A 7821-nucleotide genomic window follows, 5' to 3' on the forward strand; every position below is an offset into this window, starting at 1 on the left:
GCTCTTCTGATCCAGTGGATTTGTCAGGATGTTTGCTACCTGTTCCTGAGTGCTGCAATGTTGTAGAACAATTTCTCCGTTGTTCACCAATTCTCTGATGTAGTCAAATCTTGTATCAATGTGTTTCGTTCGCTTGTGAAACACAGAATTCTTGGACAACGCAATAGTAGAGCTATTGTCACAAAAAATAACCGTTGTTGTTGCCTGCTCTTGGCATAGACTTCTTAACAGTCTCCTCATCCAAACCGCTTGACACGCTGCTGCTGTAGCTGCCACGTACTTTGCTTCTGCTGTAGACAACGCCACAATGGGTTGTTTCTTGGAAGCTCATGAAATTGCTCCTGAACCCATGTGAAAAACATAATCGGATGTGATTTTCCGATCATCTCCACTTCTAGCCCAATCGCTATCGGTGTGGCCAACTAAATCTGAATTTTCTGAAAATGTATATAAAATGCCAAATCTTTTTGTACCTTTGACATACCTCAGAATTCTTTTTGCTGCCTGCCAATGTGCCTCTTTTGGCCTCTCCATGAATCTAGAAATCAAACTAACAAAAAACATTATGTCAGGCCTAGTTACAGTTAAATACATAAGGCTGCCAACTATGCTCTTATACAAGCTAGGATTAAAATCCTTGCTGCTGTCCTCTTTGCTGAGTTTTAATCCCATTATCGTGGGAGTCTTTGCTGCTTTGCATTCTTGCATATTAAACCTGCTCAACACTTCATTTACATATCTTGCTTGAGAGATAAAAATTCCATTTTCATTTTGATCTACTTCTATTCCTAAGAAGTATCTCAGCAAACCCATGTCGGTCATCTCAAATTCATCTTTCATGACTGATTTGAAGTTTTCAATGAGGTAGTCATCATTACCTGTAAAAATCACATCATCAACATACAAGACAACAATCAGAATCTTACCATCCTTTTCTTTGATGTAAACGGTGGGTTCTCCCTCACACTTGTCAAATTCATTTAGTAGATAAGAATCTATCCTACTATACCACGCTCTTGGCGCTTGTTTCAGCGCATAAAGAGCTTTCTTCAATCTGCAAACTTTGTGCTCTTGGCCTTTCTTCTCATAGCCTAGAGGCTATTCGATATAAACCTCTTCTTTTAACACTCCGTTTAGGAATGCCGACTTCACATCCATTTGGTAAACTTTCCATTTGTTTTGTGCTGCTATGGACAACACTGCTCTCATGGTTTCCATTCTTGCAACCGGTGCGAAAGTCTCCTCATAATCTCTTCTATACTGCTGCTTATATCCCTTGACAACAAGTCTTGCCTTGTGTCTTTCAATTTTGCCTTCAGCATTGCACTTGGTCTTATAGACCCATTTGACTCCAATGACTTCTTTACCTTTTGGTAGCTCAACCAAATCCCATGTCTTGTTTCTTTCTATGGCATTCATCTCGTCATCCATAGCTTCTATCCATTTCTTATCTTTAATAGCATCTTCGAAGTGAATAGGATCATCAACATGACAATACAAGGCAAATAAGGAATTCATTCCTTCATTATAAATGTCACTTAAGTTTCTGAATTTCTTACCTCTTTCACTTGGTATGCAAGTGCTTGAATATGCACTTGAATTTCCTCCTTGTGGTGTGCTTGGAGAAGCACTCTCATTTCTCCTCAAAGGTGTTCCTTGCTGTCCTTGTGTTGGCGCTGCTGTTTGGGGATGTATTTCTACCATCTCCTCATCATCTTCATCATGAGACAAATAGTTTTCAACATTAACTGCTTTCTCTATGCTTCCATCCCAAGCCTCCTCCTCAATAAACTGAACATCTCTGCTCACAAAGAACTTCTTGGTGGATGGGATATACAACCTATAAGCCTTGGATTCCTCACTGTATCCAATGAAGATACATTTCTCCCCTTTGCTGTCCAACTTCCTCCTTAGCTGATCAGGAATGTGTGCATAGGCAACACATCCAAAAATTTTCATGTGGGTGACTCCTTGCTTTCTTCCACTCTATGCTTCTTCCGGCACTTTGTTCATTATAGCTTTTGTAGGACACCTATTCAAGATATATACAGCACAGTTTACGGCTTCGGCCCAATAATCATTTGGCAAATGCTTTGCCTTTAGCATGCTCCTCGCCATGTCCATAATGGTCCTGTTCTTCCTTTCAGCAACTCCATTTTGTTGTGGGGTGTACCTCGCTGTGAATTGCTTGTGAATTCCATTTTCTCTGCAAAACCGTAGGAATTCTTTGGAGATATACTCACCTCCTCTGTCTATTCTCAAAACTTTGATGCGCAGCCCACTTTGATTTTCCACAAGTGCTTTGAAATTTCGGAATTTTTCAAACACTTCCGATTTGTTCTTCAAGAAATAAACCCAAGTATTTCTTGTAAAATCATCAATGAATGTTAGAAAATATTGGCTTCCTGCTAAAGATGGGGTTTGCATTGGTCCACATAAATCTGAGTGGACAATTTCTAAGGGTGCTTTTGCCCTGATGCTTTTCCCTGATGGAAAACTTTCTCTGTGTTGTTTCCCCAAGATGCAACCTTCACAAAGGCTGTCCGGTTTCTCTATCAATGGTAATCCTCTTACCATTCCTTTTCTGCTCAGCAAGTTAAGACCTCCAAAGTTGAGATGTCCAAATCTCAAGTGCCACAACCAATTTTCATCCTTTGGCACACTTTGGAGAGCCTCTTGGGAAACTGCTGCAATTACTTCTTTGTTTTTCAAATCTGCTCTTATTCTAAGAGGGAACATTCTGTTCCTCGTCATCTTCACTTCAGCAATGCATCACTTGCTGGGTGCTCTATCCATGATGGTGCATACATCATTCTCAAAGAAGACATTGTAACCCTTTTGAACAAGCTGTCCAATACTCAAGAGGTTACATCTCATTCCAGGAACATAATAGACATCTGCTATGGTTTTCCTTTCACCTTGCTTTGTAAATATTTTAACTTCTCCTTTACCCATAACATAAATTTTTCTATCAGTCCCAAGTGTGACTTGTGACTTCACACTTTGATCTAAAGCAGAAAACAGGGCTAAGTTTCCTGTCATATGGTTGCTGCAACCGGAGTCTAGAAACCATATGTCTTCACTATTTGTTTCAGCCATGTTACAAGCTAACAACACATTATTTTGGCTGACATTTTCTCTAGTAATATTTGCATTAGATCTATTATTCACATCATGCTGCTTCTTCTTACATTCATTGGCATAATGCCCATATTTTTTACAGTAATAACATTGGACATTGGGTTTTTCATACCTTTGTCCTTGAGCATGATGTTGTCCTCCTTGTTGGCTGCTGCTTTGACCTTGGTTCTGATTTGGATTGCTGCCTCTTCCTTGAGCATTCGCTGGACTGTTCCTTCCGCCTCTATTCTAGCTTCTGCCTCTTCCTCTCTTGTTTCCTCTCCCTTGACCTCTTCCTCTTCCAAAGGACATCTAGGTCTTGAAGGCTTGCTCTAGAGATGAGTTTTCATTTCTACTCAACCTCTGCTCATGTGTGATCAGTGATGCATGAAGCTCATCAACTGAAAAGTTTGAGGGATCCTTTGTCTCTTCTATGGTGGTGACAATCACATGGAACCTTGAGGGTAGGCACCTCAATAGTTTCTCCACAATCCTCCTTTCTTCAAGTATATCTCCATGAGATCTTATTTGTGTGACCAGGCCAATTACTTGAGTGAAGAATAAGTCAATATTGTCTGACTCCTTCATGCACAGGTTCTCAAAATCTTTCCTCAGCAACTGTAGCTTTGCTGTCTTCACTTTCTCCATGCCTTGATAGGCTGTTTTAAGAGTTTTCCATGCTTCTTTGGATGTCTTAGCTACTTCTAACCTTGGAAACATGCTTCCATGCACTGCTTGATACAAGAAGAAAAGGGCGTTTGAATCCTTCTTCTTGTAGCTCTTCAACAGATCCTTCTCTCCCTGAGTTAATGCATTAAATTCATTTTCATCTGCTGGTTGTTCAAAACCATCTTCAACTATTTCCCATAAGTCTTGGGAAGCAAACAAGGCTTTCATTGTTATTGCCCAATAGTAATAGTTTTTACCATCAAATAATGGGAGCTGCATACCCATGCTATTGCTGGTGCTGGTGCCAGCCATTCCTTGCATTCTCAGCTATGCTTCAAATTCTTGACTGTGTATTAAAAATCACTGACTGTCTTCACTCTGCTGGTGAAGCTACTACAGCAATAAACCCTTCCTTCAGCTTCTTTGAACCCTTCAAAGAGCCTGGACTAGCTCCGATACCAGTTGTTGGAAATTTTAGGTGATTTCAAACTCAAAAGGCCAGAGAACAATGCTATGATACCACTGTTGGGGATTTTTCTGTTAAAATCCCAAAAACAAAATCACAGAAAATAGAGACAATGCTCTGTTTTTCTCCTCAAGATCTTTTGCACAGGGAAGCTTTAAAATTTCTGAGCAGACAGAGATTTCACACACAAACAAATTCCTATTCATTAATAAAAGCAACTGCTGTTACAAACTTCTTCCTCTCTCTCAGAGGGATTAGAACATTTAACAAAAAAAAAAAAATTACTCTGTCTTCTCCTGAGATTTTACACTGCTGTCTGTAAAGATCTCTTTTACATTCACTGTTTTAAAAAAACTTTACATTTACATTTACTGCTTGTTTCATTCACTGCTGTTGCGTGCTCCTTCTTTACATCGCACTGTTGTGCATCCCTTTCAATTTCATTACTTCACCTCTGCACTGTTGTGCCTTCTTTGCAGAAAAAAAAAAAGAACTTTTCTTCACGCTACTGCGTGGGTTACAATTCATAATACATCGAATACAGGAACATTACATATATATAACAATGAAACAAAAAAAAAAGAACTTGCATCAGTTTTCACTTGCCATGCTTCCGTAAAACAATAGAATTAAATGTTTTTACCAGCCTTTAATTGTGCCCATACTCCCGCTGAAACAAAATTAAAAACTTCACCAAAACTTACCAACCCACAGTAAATTGCATTTACTGTTTTACTGACATTTACTGGCGGTAAAGAACCTTTTACTTCACGTCAAATTTATTTGCTGCTGGCCTGTACTTTAACCATTGACTTCATTTAGATCGCATCGCAGAAATCGCATTTGGCATAACACAAAATGGAGCACACACATATGGTGTGATCTGCGATATGCGATCGGATTGCATCGCACCATCGCAATCGGGGAAATCAAGTGAACAAAGCAGAGGAACTAAGCACACATGCGATATGTGATCTGTGATCTCATCGCATCGCAAATCAAATAAACCTGCAGTTGAAATTATTATTTCAATAGTCTGCGCTCATCGGTCCTTCTTAAAGCTCTTAGCTATGACAATGTTGGTTTCTTTTGATCCTTGCCATAGCACAATCTTGGCTCATTGTTCGAGGTTCCTCCTTTATCGTTTTCAGGGATCGGGACATCCTCGGTTCTCTTTGCAACCCTCCACTTCCGCGATCGATATGCGATTTGAACTGGCGAACTTCAAAATTTTTTAGGCTCCTGCGCATAACCGTTTCGGGTCTGTGCCAATCGGCTCTTCTCAAAGCTCTTGGCTCTGCCAGACCCCGATCCCGATCGGTCAACTTTAAAAATGAACTTCCACCATTGTAATTTATATATAAAACCATGAAATTCTCGTGATTTATATATAAAACCATGAAATTCTCGTCAGATACCAAAAAAAAAAAATACAATTTAGAGAAAAAACTCTTATAAATCAATATAAACCCCAAAAATATCAAATCTTTTAAAATACAAACAGTATATAAATAATTTGCATCTCAAAAAAAATTCTATCCGTCTAAAAAAAGGCTAAGTACATGATATTATTATGAAATCAGACACTTTCCAACTTTGCTTCTTAGACAGTGATGCATACACTCCCATATAAACAGTTAACAGTTGCTTGTGACAGACATGCGAGCAGTAAGCACGTAGTAATCTTACAGGCTATTATCATGTGTAATTATCCTAAAGATTTTACATAGTATTACCAATATGAATTCTTTCCTCACTGCTTCTGATGTAGTGCAACTAGTTCAATCCACCGAATTATTAAGTTCAATATTCACAATACCATACTTACACTATACCATGTATAATTTTCTTCAATGGTCTTGCATAGCAATAGGGCACTATTTGATAGCGAACTCAAACACCGGGAGCGCATTCTGGAGGCGTGACAGGGTACCTGGACCTGTTGGTGCAATAATCATATATCACGTGATTCCTTCTCACCCACTCGTATTTCTCTGTTTTTGAAGGACTGAGCTGTCTATAAGCCAGACCTTCCCACCAGTTGTTAGGGTTCGAAGCACACAATTTATTACTAGGCACTGTGCATCCTTCAATGTTGAAATCGCTATAATATGCAGAGAAGGGCGCTTTGCTCCAGTTGATCTTCTCCAACGCTCCTCTTGTAGCCTAGTCATTAGCTTCCCACATAGTTGAATAGATTCCCAATGGCTGAGACTTAGGGTAAAGGATCACTTGCACTTCCTTGCTCTTGAATACCCTAATAAGGGTGTCGTCCACAAAGAATCTGCAATATATATTAGCTATTACCATGAGCTCCATACTGAGTTGCAGAATTTATAATAAACCAATCAATCTGAAAAACCTTTTGAATTTAGACTTACAGACATGATAGTGGTTCCATATAATAGAGTAGGAGTGAAATGCTAAAGAAGGATAAAACAAGAGATTCATTCTCTGCTCTCTGTTACCCTTGCCATGAGTGTATATATTGGTTTGGATTGTATATGGTTGTCCAAATCTGTTCCCCAAGATCTCGAAGTCCAATTCATCTCAGACTGTATCAATGTTAGAGTTCATATGCAAGCACATAATTTATGAAGGATCGATGAATTAAAGGGTTTCTTTTCACTTATTATCAGCTTATATAAACAATAAGATCTTACATAGAAAGCAGTAATTGTTTCTGCGGAATCACCGGGAACGGAATTTATAGATTTCTTCTAACACTTGATGAAAAACCCATAAAAAAATAGTAGTCCCAAGATCGAACAAGAGTAATTAATTTCAACGGCAGTCAAATAATTTCTTCTTAAATTCTCGTCCCAAAATAGGATTGACTGGGCGTTGCTGGGATGATATTTCTAATCAAATCATCAAATCTCTTGACCACGCTTGGAACGGTCTATATATTAATTTTGATTTTAAAAAGTCACTAATTAAATTTACTTGATCAACCAACTTGCATGACAAACCCAAGCCATTGATCTGCTTATATTAGATCCTATGCATGTTAAGAATAATACGCGGAAAAGTAGCGCGAGGAAAACCCGCCCGATAAAGGTGGTTTCCTCTCTCCTCCCCACAGCTATGTGTTGATTGGTCAGTGGCATCAGGTGCATTCTATAAAAATCTGTTTAGGGGATTGAGGTGGCCCGAAAACCACTTTAACTATAGAGAAACAATTTAAAAATGATAATTACATATAATAAATATTTAAAAATACAATTATTACATATATATACTTTTATGAAATTATAATGATTATTTATATTTTTTGAATGTGTATTGATTAATAGTTTTTGTAAAAAAATAAAAAATATAACATTTAATTTGATAGTTATTTGTATATATTATTTGATTTGTTTTGAATAAATTTATTAAATTAAAAGAGCCATAATTTTTCAATATTATAATCTATTAAAATAACTCAGTGTTGAATTCTTATATACCATTATGATGGGGATTTCCGCAAAACACTCCTTACTACCATAGTACAGTCTTGACTCATTGTTTGAGGTTCCACCATTATTGGTATCGGGGATCAGCACCTCCTCAGCTTTCTTTGT

At 38.1% G+C, this 7821-nt stretch overlaps 1 pseudogene; it reads right to left on the reverse strand.

Moving 5' to 3' along the window:
* Positions 1–6148: 6148 nt before the first annotated feature.
* On the reverse strand, positions 6149–7236 carry LOC149175781 (putative xyloglucan endotransglucosylase/hydrolase protein 6; annotated as a pseudogene).
* Positions 7237–7821: the final 585 nt, after the last annotated feature.

This window comes from Pinus tabuliformis, chromosome 4_1, assembly GCF_031772625.1.
Source record: "Pinus tabuliformis cultivar Carrire ecotype Pingquan chromosome 4_1, CPIR1, whole genome shotgun sequence".
Classification (NCBI taxonomy): Eukaryota; Viridiplantae; Streptophyta; class Pinopsida; order Pinales; family Pinaceae; genus Pinus; species Pinus tabuliformis.